Here is a 24,394-nt window from a genome sequence, read left to right on the forward strand (position 1 = left end):
CTTGCTGCTGCTGCAATCCACGCGTTTTAGATCTGCATAACTCCACCTCTTTAAACACAGCACCTTCACCCCCTGCTGTTCCCACCCGCCTCAACACCGTTGGAAGGGAGGAGAACCAATTAAGGCGGGGGGTGGGGTGGAACGAGCAGCTGTCTACCCTTAGCAGGAGGGCTCCTGATTACATACCTCTCCTGCTGCTGCTGCTGCTGGCTGTCCAGCAGCAGACTGAAGGTGGCTGCTGCTGTGCACAGGTATATAAAGGCTCAGAGCCTATTATGACACGCGCAGCCAGCGTTCCATTGCCACATTCCATCTACTGCAGGCAGGATACCTGGCTGGCTGAATGTCGCTGAGAAGCTCACAGAGACCGCCATAAGCAACAGTTTAACAGAATGCCACAGACTAATCAACCAAACTTTTTGGGTTGGGTTCTCTTTTATAGTCTGCAGGCATTAAATGAAAGAAGTCAGTGTTCCAGCAGAAGGAGACAACGTTTCAGAAAAGGCATTGTAGCAAACCAAAAAAGAAATTTTAAGCGCAGCAGAGTAACCAGCGCACATACCTGTTAGCTCAGGTGAGTTTAAAAGGCTGCTGTTGATAACAAGGGCATTTGCTAAATAGATGGTGTGTGTGCAACAATATACTGAAAGGTCAATTATATTGTGCAGCTTATCTCACCACCTGTAGTTATTTAGGTGAAAGCTCCAAAATGCTTGCCTAATATGTCTGTTTATCCAAAAGGAAGTAAAAAGGGAGAGCTAGAAAGATAGCATTGCATCACATTACATGGCAATGCAATGCACAGTTGCTGAAGTTGAACCAAAATGAGCTTGTAATCTGGCTTCTGCAACTTTGAACATGAAAAATCCAATGAGGAGAAGAAAAGCAAAGCCAAAGAGTCTATCCCAAAATCCGACAAACAAGCAAAATGAACAAAAAACATTGAATTCAATTCTTTCTGATTTTAGAAACTGCATTAAAGAAGGGGTGCACCGGTCCTGGAGATACTGCAATACCAGGTCAATGCGTGGAGTGGACAGAGCAAGCTCTTTTTCCATCTCCCTGTTCTAAAAATCCATTTAATATATGGTCCCCAGATAGGGGACGTATCAGATATTAAACTGATAAGAACAGATACTACACTTGATCTTAGCCAAAAGGCCGAGAAGCGATAACCAGAATTGGTTTCAAACTACGGAGCCACCCAAGGATCCTGAAAAGTCCATTTGTGGAGATGAGCTCCTGGACTCCCGTTAAGAAGACATGTTGTCAACCTCTAGATCCCTTACATGCCTGCACTTTTCGGCTTGCTGCTGCTGCAATCCACGCGTTTTAGATCTGCATAACTCCACCTCTTTAAACACAGCACCTTCACCCCCTGCTGTTCCCACCCGCCTCAACACCGTTGGAAGGGAGGAGAACCAATTAAGGCGGGGGGTGGGGTGGAACGAGCAGCTGTCTACCCTTAGCAGGAGGGCTCCTGATTACATACCTCTCCTGCTGCTGCTGCTGGCTGTCCAGCAGCAGACTGAAGGTGGCTGCTGCTGTGCACAGGTATATAAAGGCTCAGAGCCTATTATGACACGCGCAGCCAGCGTTCCATTGCCACATTCCATCTACTGCAGGCAGGATACCTGGCTGGCTGAATGTCGCTGAGAAGCTCACAGAGACCGCCATAAGCAACAGTTTAACAGAATGCCACAGACTAATCAACCAAACTTTTTGGGTTGGGTTCTCTTTTATAGTCTGCAGGCATTAAATGAAAGAAGTCAGTGTTCCAGCAGAAGGAGACAACGTTTCAGAAAAGGCATTGTAGCAAACCAAAAAAGAAATTTTAAGCGCAGCAGAGTAACCAGCGCACATACCTGTTAGCTCAGGTGAGTTTAAAAGGCTGCTGTTGATAACAAGGGCATTTGCTAAATAGATGGTGTGTGTGCAACAATATACTGAAAGGTCAATTATATTGTGCAGCTTATCTCACCACCTGTAGTTATTTAGGTGAAAGCTCCAAAATGCTTGCCTAATATGTCTGTTTATCCAAAAGGAAGTAAAAAGGGAGAGCTAGAAAGATAGCATTGCATCACATTACATGGCAATGCAATGCACAGTTGCTGAAGTTGAACCAAAATGAGCTTGTAATCTGGCTTCTGCAACTTTGAACATGAAAAATCCAATGAGGAGAAGAAAAGCAAAGCCAAAGAGTCCATCCCAAAATCCGACAAACAAGCAAAATGAACAAAAAACATTGAATTCAATTCTTTCTGATTTTAGAAACTGCATTAAAGAAGGGGTGCACCGGTCCTGGAGATACTGCAATACCAGGTCAATGCGTGGAGTGGACAGAGCAAGCTCTTTTTCCATCTCCCTGTTCTAAAAATCCATTTAATATATGGTCCCCAGATAGGGGACGTATCAGATATTAAACTGATAAGAACAGATACTACACTTGATCTTAGCCAAAAGGCCGAGAAGCGATAACCAGAATTGGTTTCAAACTACGGAGCCACCCAAGGATCCTGAAAAGTCCATTTGTGGAGATGAGCTCCTGGACTCCCGTTAAGAAGACATGTTGTCAACCTCTAGATCCCTTACATGCCTGCACTTTTCGGCTTGCTGCTGCTGCAATCCACGCGTTTTAGATCTGCATAACTCCACCTCTTTAAACACAGCACCTTCACCCCCTGCTGTTCCCACCTGCCTCAACACCGTTGGAAGGGAGGAGAACCAATTAAGGCGGGGGGTGGGGTGGAACGAGCAGCTGTCTACCCTTAGCAGGAGGGCTCCTGATTACATACCTCTCCTGCTGCTGCTGCTGCTGCTGGCTGTCCAGCAGCAGACTGAAGGTGGCTGCTGCTGTGCACAGGTATATAAAGGCTCAGAGCCTATTATGACACGCGCAGCCAGCGTTCCATTGCCACATTCCATCTACTGCAGGCAGGATACCTGGCTGGCTGAATGTCGCTGAGAAGCTCACAGAGACCGCCATAAGCAACAGTTTAACAGAATGCCACAGACTAATCAACCAAACTTTTTGGGTTGGGTTCTCTTTTATAGTCTGCAGGCATTAAATGAAAGAAGTCAGTGTTCCAGCAGAAGGAGACAACGTTTCAGAAAAGGCATTGTAGCAAACCAAAAAAGAATTTTAAGCGCAGCAGAGTAACCAGCGCACATACCTGTTAGCTCAGGTGAGTTTAAAAGGCTGCTGTTGATAACAAGGGCATTTGCTAAATAGATGGTGTGTGTGCAGCAATATACTGAAAGGTCAATTATATTGTGCAGCTTATCTCACCACCTGTAGTTATTTAGGTGAAAGCTCCAAAATGCTTGCCTAATATGTCTGTTTATCCAAAAGGAAGTAAAAAGGGAGAGCTAGAAAGATAGCATTGCATCACATTACATGGCAATGCAATGCACAGTTGCTGAAGTTGAACCAAAATGAGCTTGTAATCTGGCTTCTGCAACTTTGAACATGAAAAATCCAATGAGGAGAAGAAAAGCAAAGCCAAAGAGTCCATCCCAAAATCCGACAAACAAGCAAAATGAACAAAAAACATTGAATTCAATTCTTTCTGATTTTAGAAACTGCATTAAAGAAGGGGGTGCACCGGTCCTGGAGATACTGCAATACCAGGTCAATGCGTGGAGTGGACAGAGCAAGCTCTTTTTCCATCTCCCTGTTCTAAAAATCCATTTAATATATGGTCCCCAGATAGGGGACGTATCAGATATTAAACTGATAAGAACAGATACTACACTTGATCTTAGCCAAAAGGCCGAGAAGCGATAACCAGAATTGATTTCAAACTACGGAGCCACCCAAGGATCCTGAAAAGTCCATTTGTGGAGATGAGCTCCTGGACTCCCGTTAAGAAGACATGTTGTCAACCTCTAGATCCCTTACATGCCTGCACTTTTCGGCTTGCTGCTGCTGCAATCCACGCGTTTTAGATCTGCATAACTCCACCTCTTTAAACACAGCACCTTCACCCCCTGCTGTTCCCACCCGCCTCAACACCGTTGGAAGGGAGGAGAACCAATTAAGGCGGGGGGTGGGGTGGAACGAGCAGCTGTCTACCCTTAGCAGGAGGGCTCCTGATTACATACCTCTCCTGCTGCTGCTGCTGCTGGCTGTCCAGCAGCAGACTGAAGGTGGCTGCTGCTGTGCACAGGTATATAAAGGCTCAGAGCCTATTATGACACGCGCAGCCAGCGTTCCATTGCCACATTCCATCTACTGCAGGCAGGATACCTGGCTGGCTGAATGTCGCTGAGAAGCTCACAGAGACCGCCATAAGCAACAGTTTAACAGAATGCCACAGACTAATCAACCAAACTTTTTGGGTTGGGTTCTCTTTTATAGTCTGCAGGCATTAAATGAAAGAAGTCAGTGTTCCAGCAGAAGGAGACAACGTTTCAGAAAAGGCATTGTAGCAAACCAAAAAAGAAATTTTAAGCGCAGCAGAGTAACCAGCGCACATACCTGTTAGCTCAGGTGAGTTTAAAAGGCTGCTGTTGATAACAAGGGCATTTGCTAAATAGATGGTGTGTGTGCAACAATATACTGAAAGGTCAATTATATTGTGCAGCTTATCTCACCACCTGTAGTTATTTAGGTGAAAGCTCCAAAATGCTTGCCTAATATGTCTGTTTATCCAAAAGGAAGTAAAAAGGGAGAGCTAGAAAGATAGCATTGCATCACATTACATGGCAATGCAATGCACAGTTGCTGAAGTTGAACCAAAATGAGCTTGTAATCTGGCTTCTGCAACTTTGAACATGAAAAATCCAATGAGGAGAAGAAAAGCAAAGCCAAAGAGTCCATCCCAAAATCCGACAAACAAGCAAAATGAACAAAAAACATTGAATTCAATTCTTTCTGATTTTAGAAACTGCATTAAAGAAGGGGTGCACCGGTCCTGGAGATACTGCAATACCAGGTCAATGCGTGGAGTGGACAGAGCAAGCTCTTTTTCCATCTCTCTGTTCTAAAAATCCATTTAATATATGGTCCCCAGATAGGGGACGTATCAGATATTAAACTGATAAGAACAGATACTACACTTGATCTTAGCCAAAAGGCCGAGAAGCGATAACCAGAATTGGTTTCAAACTACGGAGCCACCCAAGGATCCTGAAAAGTCCATTTGTGGAGATGAGCTCCTGGACTCCCGTTAAGAAGACATGTTGTCAACCTCTAGATCCCTTACATGCCTGCACTTTTCGGCTTGCTGCTGCTGCAATCCACGCGTTTTAGATCTGCATAACTCCACCTCTTTAAACACAGCACCTTCACCCCCTGCTGTTCCCACCCGCCTCAACACCGTTGGAAGGGAGGAGAACCAATTAAGGCGGGGGGTGGGGTGGAACGAGCAGCTGTCTACCCTTAGCAGGAGGGCTCCTGATTACATACCTCTCCTGCTGCTGCTGCTGCTGGCTGTCCAGCAGCAGACTGAAGGTGGCTGCTGCTGTGCACAGGTATATAAAGGCTCAGAGCCTATTATGACACGCGCAGCCAGCGTTCCATTGCCACATTCCATCTACTGCAGGCAGGATACCTGGCTGGCTGAATGTCGCTGAGAAGCTCACAGAGACCGCCATAAGCAACAGTTTAACAGAATGCCACAGACTAATCAACCAAACTTTTTGGGTTGGGTTCTCTTTTATAGTCTGCAGGCATTAAATGAAAGAAGTCAGTGTTCCAGCAGAAGGAGACAACGTTTCAGAAAAGGCATTGTAGCAAACCAAAAAAGAAATTTTAAGCGCAGCAGAGTAACCAGCGCACATACCTGTTAGCTCAGGTGAGTTTAAAAGGCTGCTGTTGATAACAAGGGCATTTGCTAAATAGATGGTGTGTGTGCAACAATATACTGAAAGGTCAATTATATTGTGCAGCTTATCTCACCACCTGTAGTTATTTAGGTGAAAGCTCCAAAATGCTTGCCTAATATGTCTGTTTATCCAAAAGGAAGTAAAAAGGGAGAGCTAGAAAGATAGCATTGCATCACATTACATGGCAATGCAATGCACAGTTGCTGAAGTTGAACCAAAATGAGCTTGTAATCTGGCTTCTGCAACTTTGAACATGAAAAATCCAATGAGGAGAAGAAAAGCAAAGCCAAAGAGTCCATCCCAAAATCCGACAAACAAACAAAATGAACAAAAAACATTGAATTCAATTCTTTCTGATTTTAGAAACTGCATTAAAGAAGGGGTGCACCGGTCCTGGAGATACTGCAATACCAGGTCAATGCGTGGAGTGGACAGAGCAAGCTCTTTTTCCATCTCCCTGTTCTAAAAATCCATTTAATATATGGTCCCCAGATAGGGGACGTATCAGATATTAAACTGATAAGAACAGATACTACACTTGATCTTAGCCAAAAGGCCGAGAAGCGATAACCAGAATTGGTTTCAAACTACGGAGCCACCCAAGGATCCTGAAAAGTCCATTTGTGGAGATGAGCTCCTGGACTCCCGTTAAGAAGACATGTTGTCAACCTCTAGATCCCTTACATGCCTGCACTTTTCGGCTTGCTGCTGCTGCAATCCACGCGTTTTAGATCTGCATAACTCCACCTCTTTAAACACAGCACCTTCACCCCCTGCTGTTCCCACCCGCCTCAACACCGTTGGAAGGGAGGAGAACCAATTAAGGCGGGGGGTGGGGTGGAACGAGCAGCTGTCTACCCTTAGCAGGAGGGCTCCTGATTACATACCTCTCCTGCTGCTGCTGCTGCTGGCTGTCCAGCAGCAGACTGAAGGTGGCTGCTGCTGTGCACAGGTATATAAAGGCTCAGAGCCTATTATGACACGCGCAGCCAGCGTTCCATTGCCACATTCCATCTACTGCAGGCAGGATACCTGGCTGGCTGAATGTCGCTGAGAAGCTCACAGAGACCGCCATAAGCAACAGTTTAACAGAATGCCACAGACTAATCAACCAAACTTTTTGGGTTGGGTTCTCTTTTATAGTCTGCAGGCATTAAATGAAAGAAGTCAGTGTTCCAGCAGAAGGAGACAACGTTTCAGAAAAGGCATTGTAGCAAACCAAAAAAGAAATTTTAAGCGCAGCAGAGTAACCAGCGCACATACCTGTTAGCTCAGGTGAGTTTAAAAGGCTGCTGTTGATAACAAGGGCATTTGCTAAATAGATGGTGTGTGTGCAACAATATACTGAAAGGTTAATTATATTGTGCAGCTTATCTCACCACCTGTAGTTATTTAGGTGAAAGCTCCAAAATGCTTGCCTAATATGTCTGTTTATCCAAAAGGAAGTAAAAAGGGAGAGCTAGAAAGATAGCATTGCATCACATTACATGGCAATGCAATGCACAGTTGCTGAAGTTGAACCAAAATGAGCTTGTAATCTGGCTTCTGCAACTTTGAACATGAAAAATCCAATGAGGAGAAGAAAAGCAAAGCCAAAGAGTCCATCCCAAAATCCGACAAACAAGCAAAATGAACAAAAAACATTGAATTCAATTCTTTCTGATTTTAGAAACTGCATTAAAGAAGGGGTGCACCGGTCCTGGAGATACTGCAATACCAGGTCAATGCGTGGAGTGGACAGAGCAAGCTCTTTTTCCATCTCCCTGTTCTAAAAATCCATTTAATATATGGTCCCCAGATAGGGGACGTATCAGATATTAAACTGATAAGAACAGATACTACACTTGATCTTAGCCAAAAGGCCGAGAAGCGATAACCAGAATTGGTTTCAAACTACGGAGCCACCCAAGGATCCTGAAAAGTCCATTTGTGGAGATGAGCTCCTGGACTCCCGTTAAGAAGACATGTTGTCAACCTCTAGATCCCTTACATGCCTGCACTTTTCGGCTTGCTGCTGCTGCAATCCACGCATTTTAGATCTGCATAACTCCACCTCTTTAAACACAGCACCTTCACCCCCTGCTGTTCCCACCCGCCTCAACACCGTTGGAAGGGAGGAGAACCAATTAAGGCGGGGGGTGGGGTGGAACGAGCAGCTGTCTACCCTTAGCAGGAGGGCTCCTGATTACATACCTCTCCTGCTGCTGCTGCTGCTGGCTGTCCAGCAGCAGACTGAAGGTGGCTGCTGCTGTGCACAGGTATATAAAGGCTCAGAGCCTATTATGACACTCGCAGCCAGCGTTCCATTGCCACATTCCATCTACTGCAGGCAGGATACCTGGCTGGCTGAATGTCGCTGAGAAGCTCACAGAGACCGCCATAAGCAACAGTTTAACAGAATGCCACAGACTAATCAACCAAACTTTTTGGGTTGGGTTCTCTTTTATAGTCTGCAGGCATTAAATGAAAGAAGTCAGTGTTCCAGCAGAAGGAGACAACGTTTCAGAAAAGGCATTGTAGCAAACCAAAAAAGAAATTTTAAGCGCAGCAGAGTAACCAGCGCACATACCTGTTAGCTCAGGTGAGTTTAAAAGGCTGCTGTTGATAACAAGGGCATTTGCTAAATAGATGGTGTGTGTGCAACAATACACTGAAAGGTCAATTATATTGTGCAGCTTATCTCACCACCTGTAGTTATTTAGGTGAAAGCTCCAAAATGCTTGCCTAATATGTCTGTTTATCCAAAAGGAAGTAAAAAGGGAGAGCTAGAAAGATAGCATTGCATCACATTACATGGCAATGCAATGCACAGTTGCTGAAGTTGAACCAAAATGAGCTTGTAATCTGGCTTCTGCAACTTTGAACATGAAAAATCCAATGAGGAGAAGAAAAGCAAAGCCAAAGAGTCCATCCCAAAATCCGACAAACAAGCAAAATGAAAAAAAAACATTGAATTCAATTCTTTCTGATTTTAGAAACTGCATTAAAGAAGGGGTGCACCGGTCCTGGAGATACTGCAATACCAGGTCAATGCGTGGAGTGGACAGAGCAAGCTCTTTTTCCATCTCCCTGTTCTAAAAATCCATTTAATATATGGTCCCCAGATAGGGGACGTATCAGATATTAAACTGATAAGAACAGATACTACACTTGATCTTAGCCAAAAGGCCGAGAAGCGATAACCAGAATTGGTTTCAAACTACGGAGCCACCCAAGGATCCTGAAAAGTCCATTTGTGGAGATGAGCTCCTGGACTCCCGTTAAGAAGACATGTTGTCAACCTCTAGATCCCTTACATGCCTGCACTTTTCGGCTTGCTGCTGCTGCAATCCACGCGTTTTAGATCTGCATAACTCCACCTCTTTAAACACAGCACCTTCACCCCCTGCTGTTCCCACCCGCCTCAACACCGTTGGAAGGGAGGAGAACCAATTAAGGCGGGGGGTGGGGTGGAACGAGCAGCTGTCTACCCTTAGCAGGAGGGCTCCTGATTACATACCTCTCCTGCTGCTGCTGCTGCTGGCTGTCCAGCAGCAGACTGAAGGTGGCTGCTGCTGTGCACAGGTATATAAAGGCTCAGAGCCTATTATGACACGCGCAGCCAGCGTTCCATTGCCACATTCCATCTACTGCAGGCAGGATACCTGGCTGGCTGAATGTCGCTGAGAAGCTCACAGAGACCGCCATAAGCAACAGTTTAACAGAATGCCACAGACTAATCAACCAAACTTTTTGGGTTGGGTTCTCTTTTATAGTCTGCAGGCATTAAATGAAAGAAGTCAGTGTTCCAGCAGAAGGAGACAACGTTTCAGAAAAGGCATTGTAGCAAACCAAAAAAGAAATTTTAAGCGCAGCAGAGTAACCAGCGCACATACCTGTTAGCTCAGGTGAGTTTAAAAGGCTGCTGTTGATAACAAGGGCATTTGCTAAATAGATGGTGTGTGTGCAACAATACACTGAAAGGTCAATTATATTGTGCAGCTTATCTCACCACCTGTAGTTATTTAGGTGAAAGCTCCAAAATGCTTGCCTAATATGTCTGTTTATCCAAAAGGAAGTAAAAAGGGAGAGCTAGAAAGATAGCATTGCATCACATTACATGGCAATGCAATGCACAGTTGCTGAAGTTGAACCAAAATGAGCTTGTAATCTGGCTTCTGCAACTTTGAACATGAAAAATCCAATGAGGAGAAGAAAAGCAAAGCCAAAGAGTCCATCCCAAAATCCGACAAACAAGCAAAATGAACAAAAAACATTGAATTCAATTCTTTCTGATTTTAGAAACTGCATTAAAGAAGGGGTGCACCGGTCCTGGAGATACTGCAATACCAGGTCAATGCGTGGAGTGGACAGAGCAAGCTCTTTTTCAATCTCCCTGTTCTAAAAATCCATTTAATATATGGTCCCCAGATAGGGGACGTATCAGATATTAAACTGATAAGAACAGATACTACACTTGATCTTAGCCAAAAGGCCGAGAAGCGATAACCAGAATTGGTTTCAAACTACGGAGCCACCCAAGGATCCTGAAAAGTCCATTGGTGGAGATGAGCTCCTGGACTCCCGTTAAGAAGACATGTTGTCAACCTCTAGATCCCTTACATGCCTGCACTTTTCGGCTTGCTGCTGCTGCAATCCACGCGTTTTAGATCTGCATAACTCCACCTCTTTAAACACAGCACCTTCACCCCCTGCTGTTCCCACCCGCCTCAACACCGTTGGAAGGGAGGAGAACCAATTAAGGCGGGGGGTGGGGTGGAACGAGCAGCTGTCTACCCTTAGCAGGAGGGCTCCTGATTACATACCTCTCCTGCTGCTGCTGCTGCTGGCTGTCCAGCAGCAGATTGAAGGTGGCTGCTGCTGTGCACAGGTATATAAAGGCTCAGAGCCTATTATGACACGCGCAGCCAGCGTTCCATTGCCACATTCCATCTACTGCAGGCAGGATACCTGGCTGGCTGAATGTCGCTGAGAAGCTCACAGAGACCGCCATAAGCAACAGTTTAACAGAATGCCACAGACTAATCAACCAAACTTTTTGGGTTGGGTTCTCTTTTATAGTCTGCAGGCATTAAATGAAAGAAGTCAGTGTTCCAGCAGAAGGAGACAACGTTTCAGAAAAGGCATTGTAGCAAACCAAAAAAGAAATTTTAAGCGCAGCAGAGTAACCAGCGCACATACCTGTTAGCTCAGGTGAGTTTAAAAGGCTGCTGTTGATAACAAGGGCATTTGCTAAATAGATGGTGTGTGTGCAACAATATACTGAAAGGTCAATTATATTGTGCAGCTTATCTCACCACCTGTAGTTATTTAGGTGAAAGCTCCAAAATGCTTGCCTAATATGTCTGTTTATCCAAAAGGAAGTAAAAAGGGAGAGCTAGAAAGATAGCATTGCATCACATTACATGGCAATGCAATGCACAGTTGCTGAAGTTGAACCAAAATGAGCTTGTAATCTGGCTTCTGCAACTTTGAACATGAAAAATCCAATGAGGAGAAGAAAAGCAAAGCCAAAGAGTCCATCCCAAAATCCGACAAACAAGCAAAATGAACAAAAAACATTGAATTCAATTCTTTCTGATTTTAGAAACTGCATTAAAGAAGGGGTGCACCGGTCCTGGAGATACTGCAATACCAGGTCAATGCGTGGAGTGGACAGAGCAAGCTCTTTTTCCATCTCCCTGTTCTAAAAATCCATTTAATATATGGTCCCCAGATAGGGGACGTATCAGATATTAAACTGATAAGAACAGATACTACACTTGATCTTAGCCAAAAGGCCGAGAAGCGATAACCAGAATTGGTTTCAAACTACGGAGCCACCCAAGGATCCTGAAAAGTCCATTTGTGGAGATGAGCTCCTGGACTCCCGTTAAGAAGACATGTTGTCAACCTCTAGATCCCTTACATGCCTGCACTTTTCGGCTTGCTGCTGCTGCAATCCACGCGTTTTAGATCTGCATAACTCCACCTCTTTAAACACAGCACCTTCACCCCCTGCTGTTCCCACCCGCCTCAACACCGTTGGAAGGGAGGAGAACCAATTAAGGCGGGGGGTGGGGTGGAACGAGCAGCTGTCTACCCTTAGCAGGAGGGCTCCTGATTACATACCTCTCCTGCTGCTGCTGCTGCTGGCTGTCCAGCAGCAGACTGAAGGTGGCTGCTGCTGTGCACAGGTATATAAAGGCTCAGAGCCTATTATGACACGCGCAGCCAGCGTTCCATTGCCACATTCCATCTACTGCAGGCAGGATACCTGGCTGGCTGAATGTCGCTGAGAAGCTCACAGAGACCGCCATAAGCAACAGTTTAACAGAATGCCACAGACTAATCAACCAAACTTTTTGGGTTGGGTTCTCTTTTATAGTCTGCAGGCATTAAATGAAAGAAGTCAGTGTTCCAGCAGAAGGAGACAACGTTTCAGAAAAGGCATTGTAGCAAACCAAAAAAGAAATTTTAAGCGCAGCAGAGTAACCAGCGCACATACCTGTTAGCTCAGGTGAGTTTAAAAGGCTGCTGTTGATAACAAGGGCATTTGCTAAATAGATGGTGTGTGTGCAACAATATACTGAAAGGTCAATTATATTGTGCAGCTTATCTCACCACCTGTAGTTATTTAGGTGAAAGCTCCAAAATGCTTGCCTAATATGTCTGTTTATCCAAAAGGAAGTAAAAAGGGAGAGCTAGAAAGATAGCATTGCATCACATTACATGGCAATGCAATGCACAGTTGCTGAAGTTGAACCAAAATGAGCTTGTAATCTGGCTTCTGCAACTTTGAACATGAAAAATCCAATGAGGAGAAGAAAATCAAAGCCAAAGAGTCCATCCCAAAATCCGACAAACAAGCAAAATGAACAAAAAACATTGAATTCAATTCTTTCTGATTTTAGAAACTGCATTAAAGAAGGGGTGCACCGGTCCTGGAGATACTGCAATACCAGGTCAATGCGTGGAGTGGACAGAGCAAGCTCTTTTTCCATCTCCCTGTTCTAAAAATCCATTTAATATATGGTCCCCAGATAGGGGACGTATCAGATATTAAACTGATAAGAACAGATACTACACTTGATCTTAGCCAAAAGACCGAGAAGCGATAACCAGAATTGGTTTCAAACTACGGAGCCACCCAAGGATCCTGAAAAGTCCATTTGTGGAGATGAGCTCCTGGACTCCCGTTAAGAAGACATGTTGTCAACCTCTAGATCCCTTACATGCCTGCACTTTTCGGCTTGCTGCTGCTGCAATCCACGCGTTTTAGATCTGCATAACTCCACCTCTTTAAACACAGCACCTTCACCCCCTGCTGTTCCCACCCGCCTCAACACCGTTGGAAGGGAGGAGAACCAATTAAGGCGGGGGGTGGGGTGGAACGAGCAGCTGTCTACCCTTAGCAGGAGGGCTCCTGATTACATACCTCTCCTGCTGCTGCTGCTGCTGGCTGTCCAGCAGCAGATTGAAGGTGGCTGCTGCTGTGCACAGGTATATAAAGGCTCAGAGCCTATTATGACACGCGCAGCCAGCGTTCCATTGCCACATTCCATCTACTGCAGGCAGGATACCTGGCTGGCTGAATGTCGCTGAGAAGCTCACAGAGACCGCCATAAGCAACAGTTTAACAGAATGCCACAGACTAATCAACCAAACTTTTTGGGTTGGGTTCTCTTTTATAGTCTGCAGGCATTAAATGAAAGAAGTCAGTGTTCCAGCAGAAGGAGACAACGTTTCAGAAAAGGCATTGTAGCAAACCAAAAAAGAAATTTTAAGCGCAGCAGAGTAACCAGCGCACATACCTGTTAGCTCAGGTGAGTTTAAAAGGCTGCTGTTGATAACAAGGGCATTTGCTAAATAGATGGTGTGTGTGCAACAATATACTGAAAGGTCAATTATATTGTGCAGCTTATCTCACCACCTGTAGCTATTTAGGTGAAAGCTCCAAAATGCTTGCCTAATATGTCTGTTTATCCAAAAGGAAGTAAAAAGGGAGAGCTAGAAAGATAGCATTGCATCACATTACATGGCAATGCAATGCACAGTTGCTGAAGTTGAACCAAAATGAGCTTGTAATCTGGCTTCTGCAACTTTGAACATGAAAAATCCAATGAGGAGAAGAAAAGCAAAGCCAAAGAGTCCATCCCAAAATCCGACAAACAAGCAAAATGAACAAAAAACATTGAATTCAATTCTTTCTGATTTTAGAAACTGCATTAAAGAAGGGGTGCACCGGTCCTGGAGATACTGCAATACCAGGTCAATGCGTGGAGTGGACAGAGCAAGCTCTTTTTCCATCTCCCTGTTCTAAAAATCCATTTAATATATGGTCCCCAGATAGGGGACGTATCAGATATTAAACTGATAAGAACAGATACTACACTTGATCTTAGCCAAAAGGCCGAGAAGCGATAACCAGAATTGGTTTCAAACTACGGAGCCACCCAAGGATCCTGAAAAGTCCATTTGTGGAGATGAGCTCCTGGACTCCCGTTAAGAAGACATGTTGTCAACCTCTAGATCCCTTACATGCCTGCACTTTTCGGCTTGCTGCTGCTGCAATCCACGCGTTTTAGATCTGCATAACTCCACCTCTTTAAACACAGCACCTTCACCCCCTGCTGTTCCCACCCGCCTCAACACCGTTGGAAGGGAGGAGAACCAATTAAGGCGGGGGGTGGGGTGGAACGAGCAGCTGTCTACCCTTAGCAGGAGGGCTCCTGATTACATACCTCTCCTGCTGCTGCTGCTGCTGGCTGTCCAGCAGCAGACTGAAGGTGGCTGCTGCTGTGCACAGGTATATAAAGGCTCAGAGCCTATTATGACACGCGCAGCCAGCGTTCCATTGCCACATTCCATCTACTGCAGGCAGGATACCTGGCTGGCTGAATGTCGCTGAGAAGCTCACAGAGACCGCCATAAGCAACAGTTTAACAGAATGCCACAGACTAATCAACCAAACTTTTTGGGTTGGGTTCTCTTTTATAGTCTGCAGGCATTAAATGAAAGAAGTCAGTGTTCCAGCAGAAGGAGACAACGTTTCAGAAAAGGCATTGTAGCAAACCAAAAAAGAAATTTTAAGCGCAGCAGAGTAACCAGCGCACATACCTGTTAGCTCAGGTGAGTTTAAAAGGCTGCTGTTGATAACAAGGGCATTTGCTAAATAGATGGTGTGTGTGCAACAATATACTGAAAGGTCAATTATATTGTGCAGCTTATCTCACCACCTGTAGTTATTTAGGTGAAAGCTCCAAAATGCTTGCCTAATATGTCTGTTTATCCAAAAGGAAGTAAAAAGGGAGAGCTAGAAAGATAGCATTGCATCACATTACATGGCAATGCAATGCACAGTTGCTGAAGTTGAACCAAAATGAGCTTGTAATCTGGCTTCTGCAACTTTGAACATGAAAAATCCAATGAGGAGAAGAAAAGCAAAGCCAAAGAGTCCATCCCAAAATCCGACAAACAAGCAAAATGAACAAAAAACATTGAATTCAATTCTTTCTGATTTTAGAAACTGCATTAAAGAAGGGGTGCACCGGTCCTGGAGATACTGCAATACCAGGTCAATGCGTGGAGTGGACAGAGCAAGCTCTTTTTCCATCTCCCTGTTCTAAAAATCCATTTAATATATGGTCCCCAGATAGGGGACGTATCAGATATTAAACTGATAAGAACAGATACTACACTTGATCTTAGCCAAAAGGCCGAGAAGCGATAACCAGAATTGGTTTCAAACTACGGAGCCACCCAAGGATCCTGAAAAGTCCATTTGTGGAGATGAGCTCCTGGACTCCCGTTAAGAAGACATGTTGTCAACCTCTAGATCCCTTACATGCCTGCACTTTTCGGCTTGCTGCTGCTGCAATCCACGCGTTTTAGATCTGCATAACTCCACCTCTTTAAACACAGCACCTTCACCCCCTGCTGTTCCCACCCGCCTCAACACCGTTGGAAGGGAGGAGAACCAATTAAGGCGGGGGGTGGGGTGGAACGAGCAGCTGTCTACCCTTAGCAGGAGGGCTCCTGATTACATACCTCTCCTGCTGCTGCTGCTGCTGGCTGTCCAGCAGCAGACTGAAGGTGGCTGCTGCTGTGCACAGGTATATAAAGGCTCAGAGCCTATTATGACACGCGCAGCCAGCGTTCCATTGCCACATTCCATCTACTGCAGGCAGGATACCTGGCTGGCTGAATGTCGCTGAGAAGCTCACAGAGACCGCCATAAGCAACAGTTTAACAGAATGCCACAGACTAATCAACCAAACTTTTTGGGTTGGGTTCTCTTTTATAGTCTGCAGGCATTAAATGAAAGAAGTCAGTGTTCCAGCAGAAGGAGACAACGTTTCAGAAAAGGCATTGTAGCAAACCAAAAAAGAAATTTTAAGCGCAGCAGAGTAACCAGCGCACATACCTGTTAGCTCAGGTGAGTTTAAAAGGCTGCTGTTGATAACAAGGGCATTTGCTAAATAGATGGTGTGTGTGCAACAATATACTGAAAGGTCAATTATATTGTGCAGCTTATCTCACCACCTGTAGTTATTTAGGTGAAAGCTCCAAAATGCTTGCCTAATATGTCTGTTTATCCAAAAGGAAGTAAAAAGGGAGAGCTAGATAGATAGCATTGCATTACATTACATTACATGGCAATGCAATGCACAGTTGCTGAAGTTGAACCAAAATGAGCTTGTAATCTGGCTTCTGCAACTTTGAACATGAAAAATCCAATGAGGAGAAGAAAAGCAAAGCCAAAGAGTCCATCCCAAAATCCGACAAACAAGCAAAATGAACAAAAAACATTGAATTCAATTCTTTCTGATTTTAGAAACTGCATTAAAGAAGGGGTGCACCGGTCCTGGAGATACTGCAATACCAGGTCAATGCGTGGAGTGGACAGAGCAAGCTCTTTTTCCATCTCCCTGTTCTAAAAATCCATTTAATATATGGTCCCCAGATAGGGGACGTATCAGATATTAAACTGATAAGAACAGATACTACACTTGATCTTAGCCAAAAGGCCGAGAAGCGATAACCAGAATTGGTTTCAAACTACGGAGCCACCCAAGGATCCTGAAAAGTCCATTTGTGGAGATGAGCTCCTGGACTCCCGTTAAGAAGACATGTTGTCAACCTCTAGATCCCTTACATGCCTGCACTTTTCGGCTTGCTGCTGCTGCAATCCACGCGTTTTAGATCTGCATAACTCCACCTCTTTAAACACAGCACCTTCACCCCCTGCTGTTCCCACCCGCCTCAACACCGTTGGAAGGGAGGAGAACCAATTAAGGCGGGGGGTGGGGTGGAACGAGCAGCTGTCTACCCTTAGCAGGAGGGCTCCTGATTACATACCTCTCCTGCTGCTGCTGCTGCTGCTGGCTGTCCAGCAGCAGACTGAAGGTGGCTGCTGCTGTGCACAGGTATATAAAGGCTCAGAGCCTATTATGACACGCGCAGCCAGCGTTCCATTGCCACATTCCATCTACTGCAGGCAGGATACCTGGCTGGCTGAATGTCGCTGAGAAGCTCACAGAGACCGCCATAAGCAACAGTTTAACAGAATGCCACAGACTAATCAACCAAACTTTTTGGGTTGGGTTCTCTTTTATAGTCTGCAGGCATTAAATGAAAGAAGTCAGTGTTCCAGCAGAAGGAGACAACGTTTCAGAAAAGGCATTGTAGCAAACCAAAAAAGAAATTTTAAGCGCAGCAGAGTAACCAGCGCACATACCTGTTAGCTCAGGTGAGTTTAAAAGGCTGCTGTTGATAACAAGGGCATTTGCTAAATAGATGGTGTGTGTGCAACAATATACTGAAAGGTCAATTATATTGTGCAGCTTATCTCACCACCTGTAGTTATTTAGGTGAAAGCTCCAAAATGCTTGCCTAATATGTCTGTTTATCCAAAAGGAAGTAAAAAGGGAGAGCTAGAAAGATAGCATTGCATCACATTACATGGCAATGCAATGCACAGTTGCTGAAGTTGAACCAAAATGAGCTTGTAATCTGGCTTCTGCAACTTTGAACATGAAAAATCCAATGAGGAGAAGAAAAGCAAAGCCAAAGAGTCCATCCCAAAATCCGACAAACAAGCAAAATGAACAAAAAACATTGAATTCAATTCTTTCTGATTTTAGAAACTGCATTAAAGAAGGGGTGCACCGGTCCTGGAGATACTGCAATACCAGGTCAATGCGTGGAGTGGACAGAGCAAGCTCTTTTTCCATCTCCCTGTTCTAAAAATCCATTTAATATATGGTCCCCAGATAGGGGACGTATCAGATATTAAACTGATAAGAACAGATACTACACTTGATCTTAGCCAAAAGGCCGAGAAGCGATAACCAGAATTGGTTTCAAACTACGGAGCCACCCAAGGATCCTGAAAAGTCCATTTGTGGAGATGAGCTCCTGGACTCCCGTTAAGAAGACATGTTGTCAACCTCTAGATCCCTTACATGCCTGCACTTTTCGGCTTGCTGCTGCTGCAATCCACGCGTTTTAGATCTGCATAACTCCACCTCTTTAAACACAGCACCTTCACCCCCTGCTGTTCCCACCCGCCTCAACACCGTTGGAAGGGAGGAGAACCAATTAAGGCGGGGGGTGGGGTGGAACGAGCAGCTGTCTACCCTTAGCAGGAGGGCTCCTGATTACATACCTCTCCTGCTGCTGCTGCTGCTGCTGGCTGTCCAGCAGCAGACTGAAGGTGGCTGCTGCTGTGCACAGGTATATAAAGGCTCAGAGCCTATTATGACACGCGCAGCCAGCGTTCCATTGCCACATTCCATCTACTGCAGGCAGGATACCTGGCTGGCTGAATGTCGCTGAGAAGCTCACAGAGACCGCCATAAGCAACAGTTTAACAGAATGCCACAGACTAATCAACCAAACTTTTTGGGTTGGGTTCTCTTTTATAGTCTGCAGGCATTAAATGAAAGAAGTCAGTGTTCCAGCAGAAGGAGACAACGTTTCAGAAAAGGCATTGTAGCAAACCAAAAAAGAAATTTTAAGCGCAGCAGAGTAACCAGCGCACATACCTGTTAGCTCAGGTGAGTTTAAAAGGCTGCTGTTGATAACAAGGGCATTTGCTAAATAGATGGTGTGTGTGCAACAATATACTGAAAGGTCAATTATATTGTGCAGCTTATCTCACCACCTGTAGTTATTTAGGTGAAAGCTCCAAAATGCTTGCCTAATATGTCTGTTTATCCAAAAGGAAGTAAAAAGGGAGAGCTAGAAAGATAGCATTGCATCACATTACATGGCAATGCAATGCACAGTTGCTGAAGTTGAACCAAAATGAGCTTGTAATCTGGCTTCTGCAACTTTGAACATGAAAAATCCAATGAGGAGAAGAAAAGCAAAGCCAAAGAGTCCATCCCAAAATCCGACAAACAAGCAAAATGAACAAAAAACATTGAATTCAATTCTTTCTGATTTTAGAAACTGCATTAAAGAAGGGGTGCACTGGTCCTGGAGATACTGCAATACCAGGTCAATGCGTGGAGTGGACAGAGCAAGCTCTTTTTCCATCTCCCTGTTCTAAAAATCCATTTAATATATGGTCCCCAGATAGGGGACGTATCAGATATTAAACTGATAAGAACAGATACTACACTTGATCTTAGCCAAAAGGCCGAGAAGCGATAACCAGAATTGGTTTCAAACTACGGAGCCACCCAAGGATCCTGAAAAGTCCATTTGTGGAGATGAGCTCCTGGACTCCCGTTAAGAAGACATGTTGTCAACCTCTAGATCCCTTACATGCCTGCACTTTTCGGCTTGCTGCTGCTGCAATCCACGCGTTTTAGATCTGCATAACTCCACCTCTTTAAACACAGCACCTTCACCCCCTGCTGTTCCCACCCGCCTCAACACCGTTGGAAGGGAGGAGAACCAATTAAGGCGGGGGGTGGGGTGGAACGAGCAGCTGTCTACCCTTAGCAGGAGGGCTCCTGATTACATACCTCTCCTGCTGCTGCTGCTGCTGGCTGTCCAGCAGCAGACTGAAGGTGGCTGCTGCTGTGCACAGGTATATAAAGGCTCAGAGCCTATTATGACACGCGCAGCCAGCGTTCCATTGCCACATTCCATCTACTGCAGGCAGGATACCTGGCTGGCTGAATGTCGCTGAGAAGCTCACAGAGACCGCCATAAGCAACAGTTTAACAGAATGCCACAGACTAATCAACCAAACTTTTTGGGTTGGGTTCTCTTTTATAGTCTGCAGGCATTAAATGAAAGAAGTCAGTGTTCCAGCAGAAGGAGACAACGTTTCAGAAAAGGCATTGTAGCAAACCAAAAAAGAAATTTTAAGCGCAGCAGAGTAACCAGCGCACATACCTGTTAGCTCAGGTGAGTTTAAAAGGCTGCTGTTGATAACAAGGGCATTTGCTAAATAGATGGTGTGTGTGCAACAATATACTGAAAGGTCAATTATATTGTGCAGCTTATCTCACCACCTGTAGTTATTTAGGTGAAAGCTCCAAAATGCTTGCCTAATATGTCTGTTTATCCAAAAGGAAGTAAAAAGGGAGAGCTAGAAAGATAGCATTGCATCACATTACATGGCAATGCAATGCACAGTTGCTGAAGTTGAACCAAAATGAGCTTGTAATCTGGCTTCTGCAACTTTGAACATGAAAAATCCAATGAGGAGAAGAAAAGCAAAGCCAAAGAGTCCATCCCAAAATCCGACAAACAAGCAAAATGAACAAAAAACATTGAATTCAATTCTTTCTGATTTTAGAAACTGCATTAAAGAAGGGGTGCACCGGTCCTGGAGATACTGCAATACCAGGTCAATGCGTGGAGTGGACAGAGCAAGCTCTTTTTCCATCTCCCTGTTCTAAAAATCCATTTAATATATGGTCCCCAGATAGGGGACGTATCAGATATTAAACTGATAAGAACAGATACTACACTTGATCTTAGCCAAAAGGCCGAGAAGCGATAACCAGAATTGGTTTCAAACTACGGAGCCACCCAAGGATCCTGAAAAGTCCATTTGTGGAGATGAGCTCCTGGACTCCCGTTAAGAAGACATGTTGTCAACCTCTAGATCCCTTACATGCCTGCACTTTTCGGCTTGCTGCTGCTGCAATCCACGCATTTTAGATCTGCATAACTCCACCTCTTTAAACACAGCACCTTCACCCCCTGCTGTTCCCACCCGCCTCAACACCGTTGGAAGGGAGGAGAACCAATTAAGGCGGGGGGTGGGGTGGAACGAGCAGCTGTCTACCCTTAGCAGGAGGGCTCCTGATTACATACCTCTCCTGCTGCTGCTGCTGCTGCTGCTGGCTGTCCAGCAGCAGACTGAAGGTGGCTGCTGCTGTGCACAGGTATATAAAGGCTCAGAGCCTATTATGACACGCGCAGCCAGCGTTCCATTGCCACATTCCATCTACTGCAGGCAGGATACCTGGCTGGCTGAATGTCGCTGAGAAGCTCACAGAGACCGCCATAAGCAACAGTTTAACAGAATGCCACAGACTAATCAACCAAACTTTTTGGGTTGGGTTCTCTTTTATAGTCTGCAGGCATTAAATGAAAGAAGTCAGTGTTCCAGCAGAAGGAGACAACGTTTCAGAAAAGGCATTGTAGCAAACCAAAAAAGAAATTTTAAGCGCAGCAGAGTAACCAGCGCACATACCTGTTAGCTCAGGTGAGTTTAAAAGGCTGCTGTTGATAACAAGGGCATTTGCTAAATAGATGGTGTGTGTGCAACAATATACTGAAAGGTCAATTATATTGTGCAGCTTATCTCACCACCTGTAGTTATTTAGGTGAAAGCTCCAAAATGCTTGCCTAATATGTCTGTTTATCCAAAAGGAAGTAAAAAGGGAGAGCTAGAAAGATAGCATTGCATCACATTACATGGCAATGCAATGCACAGTTGCTGAAGTTGAACCAAAATGAGCTTGTAATCTGGCTTCTGCAACTTTGAACATGAAAAATCCAATGAGGAGAAGAAAAGCAAAGCCAAAGAGTCCATCCCAAAATCCGACAAACAAGCAAAATGAACAAAAAACATTGAATTCAATTCTTTCTGATTTTAGAAACTGCATTAAAGAAGGGGTGCACCGGTCCTGGAGATACTGCAATACCTGGTCAATGCGTGGAGTGGACAGAGCAAGCTCTTTTTCCATCTCCCTGTTCTAAAAATCCATTTAATATATGGTCCCCAGATAGGGGACGTATCAGATATTAAACTGATAAGAACAGATACTACACTTGATCTTAGCCAAAAGGCCGAGAAGCGATAACCAGAATTGGTTTCAAACTACGGAGCCACCCAAGGATCCTGAAAAGTCCATTTGTGGAGATGAGCTCCTGGACTCCCGTTAAGAAGACATGTTGTCAACCTCTAGATCCCTTACATGCCTGCACTTTTCGGCTTGCTGCTGCTGCAATCCACGCGTTTTAGATCTGCATAACTCCACCTCTTTAAACACAGCACCTTCACCCCCTGCTGTTCCCACCCGCCTCAACACCGTTGGAAGGGAGGAGAACCAATTAAGGCGGGGGGTGGGGTGGAACGAGCAGCTGTCTACCCTTAGCAGGAGGGCTCCTGATTACATACCTCTCCTGCTGCTGCTGCTGCTGGCTGTCCAGCAGCAGACTGAAGGTGGCTGCTGCTGTGCACAGGTATATAAAGGCTCAGAGCCTATTATGACACGCGCAGCCAGCGTTCCATTGCCACATTCCATCTACTGCAGGCAGGATACCTGGCTGGCTGAATGTCGCTGAGAAGCTCACAGAGACCGCCATAAGCAACAGTTTAACAGAATGCCACAGACTAATCAACCAAACTTTTTGGGTTGGGTTCTCTTTTATAGTCTGCAGGCATTAAATGAAAGAAGTCAGTGTTCCAGCAGAAGGAGACAACGTTTCAGAAAAGGCATTGTAGCAAACCAAAAAAGAAATTTTAAGCGCAGCAGAGTAACCAGCGCACATACCTGTTAGCTCAGGTGAGTTTAAAAGGCTGCTGTTGATAACAAGGGCATTTGCTAAATAGATGGTGTGTGTGCAACAATATACTGAAAGGTCAATTATATTGTGCAGCTTATCTCACCACCTGTAGTTATTTAGGTGAAAGCTCCAAAATGCTTGCCTAATATGTCTGTTTATCCAAAAGGAAGTAAAAAGGGAGAGCTAGAAAGATAGCATTGCATCACATTACATGGCAATGCAATGCACAGTTGCTGAAGTTGAACCAAAATGAGCTTGTAATCTGGCTTCTGCAACTTTGAACATGAAAAATCCAATGAGGAGAAGAAAAGCAAAGCCAAAGAGTCCATCCCAAAATCCGACAAACAAGCAAAATGAACAAAAAACATTGAATTCAATTCTTTCTGATTTTAGAAACTGCATTAAAGAAGGGGTGCACCGGTCCTGGAGATACTGCAATACCAGGTCAATGCGTGGAGTGGACAGAGCAAGCTCTTTTTCCATCTCCCTGTTCTAAAAATCCATTTAATATATGGTCCCCAGATAGGGGACGTATCAGATATTAAACTGATAAGAACAGATACTACACTTGATCTTAGCCAAAAGGCCGAGAAGCGATAACCAGAATTGGTTTCAAACTACGGAGCCACCCAAGGATCCTGAAAAGTCCATTTGTGGAGATGAGCTCCTGGACTCCCGTTAAGAAGACATGTTGTCAACCTCTAGATCCCTTACATGCCTGCACTTTTCGGCTTGCTGCTGCTGCAATCCACGCGTTTTAGATCTGCATAACTCCACCTCTTTAAACACAGCACCTTCACCCCCTGCTGTTCCCACCCGCCTCAACACCGTTGGAAGGGAGGAGAACCAATTAAGGTGGGGGGTGGGGTGGAACGAGCAGCTGTCTACCCTTAGCAGGAGGGCTCCTGATTACATACCTCTCCTGCTGCTGCTGCTGCTGGCTGTCCAGCAGCAGACTGAAGGTGGCTGCTGCTGTGCACAGGTATATAAAGGCTCAGAGCCTATTATGACACGCGCAGCCAGCGTTCCATTGCCACATTCCATCTACTGCAGGCAGGATACCTGGCTGGCTGAATGTCGCTGAGAAGCTCACAGAGACCGCCATAAGCAACAGTTTAACAGAATGCCACAGACTAATCAACCAAACTTTTTGGGTTGGGTTCTCTTTTATAGTCTGCAGACATTAAATGAAAGAATTCAGTGTTCCAGCAGAAGGAGACAACGTTTCAGAAAAGGCATTGTAGCAAACCAAAAAAGAAATTTTAAGCGCAGCAGAGTAACCAGCGCACATACCTGTTAGCTCAGGTGAGTTTAAAAGGCTGCTGTTGATAACAAGGGCATTTGCTAAATAGATGGTGTGTGTGCAACAATATACTGAAAGGTCAATTATATTGTGCAGCTTATCTCACCACCTGTAGTTATTTAGGTGAAAGCTCCAAAATGCTTGCCTAATATGTCTGTTTATCCAAAAGGAAGTAAAAAGGGAGAGCTAGAAAGATAGCATTGCATCACATTACATGGCAATGCAATGCACAGTTGCTGAAGTTGAACCAAAATGAGCTTGTAATCTGGCTTCTGCAACTTTGAACATGAAAACTCC

At 44.9% G+C, this 24,394-nt stretch overlaps 18 non-coding genes across 18 annotated transcripts; all 18 read right to left on the reverse strand.

The window, feature by feature from the left end:
• Nucleotides 1-982: 982 nt before the first annotated feature.
• Nucleotides 983-1,173, reverse strand: LOC141241471 (U2 spliceosomal RNA). The gene has a single exon (XR_012306211.1). It is a non-coding gene; the product is annotated as a U2 spliceosomal RNA (small nuclear RNA).
• Nucleotides 1,174-2,285: 1,112 nt separating this feature from the next.
• LOC141241472 (U2 spliceosomal RNA) lies at nt 2,286-2,476 on the reverse strand. Its single transcript, XR_012306212.1, has one exon. It is a non-coding gene; the product is annotated as a U2 spliceosomal RNA (small nuclear RNA).
• A 1,118-nt stretch (nt 2,477-3,594) lies between these two features.
• LOC141241559 (U2 spliceosomal RNA) lies at nt 3,595-3,785 on the reverse strand. The gene has a single exon (XR_012306296.1). It is a non-coding gene; the product is annotated as a U2 spliceosomal RNA (small nuclear RNA).
• Nucleotides 3,786-4,900: 1,115 nt separating this feature from the next.
• On the reverse strand, nt 4,901-5,091 carry LOC141241580 (U2 spliceosomal RNA). The gene has a single exon (XR_012306316.1). It is a non-coding gene; the product is annotated as a U2 spliceosomal RNA (small nuclear RNA).
• Nucleotides 5,092-6,206: 1,115 nt separating this feature from the next.
• On the reverse strand, nt 6,207-6,397 carry LOC141241474 (U2 spliceosomal RNA). Its single transcript, XR_012306214.1, has one exon. It is a non-coding gene; the product is annotated as a U2 spliceosomal RNA (small nuclear RNA).
• Nucleotides 6,398-7,512: 1,115 nt separating this feature from the next.
• Nucleotides 7,513-7,703, reverse strand: LOC141241475 (U2 spliceosomal RNA). Its single transcript, XR_012306215.1, has one exon. It is a non-coding gene; the product is annotated as a U2 spliceosomal RNA (small nuclear RNA).
• A 1,115-nt stretch (nt 7,704-8,818) lies between these two features.
• Nucleotides 8,819-9,009, reverse strand: LOC141241476 (U2 spliceosomal RNA). Its single transcript, XR_012306216.1, has one exon. It is a non-coding gene; the product is annotated as a U2 spliceosomal RNA (small nuclear RNA).
• A 1,115-nt stretch (nt 9,010-10,124) lies between these two features.
• LOC141241570 (U2 spliceosomal RNA) lies at nt 10,125-10,315 on the reverse strand. Its single transcript, XR_012306307.1, has one exon. It is a non-coding gene; the product is annotated as a U2 spliceosomal RNA (small nuclear RNA).
• Nucleotides 10,316-11,430: 1,115 nt separating this feature from the next.
• LOC141241477 (U2 spliceosomal RNA) lies at nt 11,431-11,621 on the reverse strand. Its single transcript, XR_012306217.1, has one exon. It is a non-coding gene; the product is annotated as a U2 spliceosomal RNA (small nuclear RNA).
• A 1,115-nt stretch (nt 11,622-12,736) lies between these two features.
• LOC141241578 (U2 spliceosomal RNA) lies at nt 12,737-12,927 on the reverse strand. Its single transcript, XR_012306314.1, has one exon. It is a non-coding gene; the product is annotated as a U2 spliceosomal RNA (small nuclear RNA).
• Nucleotides 12,928-14,042: 1,115 nt separating this feature from the next.
• On the reverse strand, nt 14,043-14,233 carry LOC141241478 (U2 spliceosomal RNA). Its single transcript, XR_012306218.1, has one exon. It is a non-coding gene; the product is annotated as a U2 spliceosomal RNA (small nuclear RNA).
• Nucleotides 14,234-15,348: 1,115 nt separating this feature from the next.
• On the reverse strand, nt 15,349-15,539 carry LOC141241479 (U2 spliceosomal RNA). Its single transcript, XR_012306219.1, has one exon. It is a non-coding gene; the product is annotated as a U2 spliceosomal RNA (small nuclear RNA).
• Nucleotides 15,540-16,659: 1,120 nt separating this feature from the next.
• Nucleotides 16,660-16,850, reverse strand: LOC141241480 (U2 spliceosomal RNA). Its single transcript, XR_012306220.1, has one exon. It is a non-coding gene; the product is annotated as a U2 spliceosomal RNA (small nuclear RNA).
• Nucleotides 16,851-17,968: 1,118 nt separating this feature from the next.
• Nucleotides 17,969-18,159, reverse strand: LOC141241481 (U2 spliceosomal RNA). The gene has a single exon (XR_012306221.1). It is a non-coding gene; the product is annotated as a U2 spliceosomal RNA (small nuclear RNA).
• A 1,118-nt stretch (nt 18,160-19,277) lies between these two features.
• LOC141241398 (U2 spliceosomal RNA) lies at nt 19,278-19,468 on the reverse strand. Its single transcript, XR_012306141.1, has one exon. It is a non-coding gene; the product is annotated as a U2 spliceosomal RNA (small nuclear RNA).
• Nucleotides 19,469-20,583: 1,115 nt separating this feature from the next.
• LOC141241482 (U2 spliceosomal RNA) lies at nt 20,584-20,774 on the reverse strand. The gene has a single exon (XR_012306222.1). It is a non-coding gene; the product is annotated as a U2 spliceosomal RNA (small nuclear RNA).
• Nucleotides 20,775-21,895: 1,121 nt separating this feature from the next.
• On the reverse strand, nt 21,896-22,086 carry LOC141241569 (U2 spliceosomal RNA). The gene has a single exon (XR_012306306.1). It is a non-coding gene; the product is annotated as a U2 spliceosomal RNA (small nuclear RNA).
• A 1,115-nt stretch (nt 22,087-23,201) lies between these two features.
• Nucleotides 23,202-23,392, reverse strand: LOC141241484 (U2 spliceosomal RNA). The gene has a single exon (XR_012306223.1). It is a non-coding gene; the product is annotated as a U2 spliceosomal RNA (small nuclear RNA).
• Nucleotides 23,393-24,394: the final 1,002 nt, after the last annotated feature.

Source organism: Phyllobates terribilis, unplaced genomic scaffold (genome assembly GCF_046119375.1).
Source record: "Phyllobates terribilis strain yellow unplaced genomic scaffold, ASM4611937v1 Scaffold_1017__1_contigs__length_469563, whole genome shotgun sequence".
In the NCBI taxonomy this organism is placed as follows: domain Eukaryota; kingdom Metazoa; phylum Chordata; class Amphibia; order Anura; family Dendrobatidae; genus Phyllobates; species Phyllobates terribilis.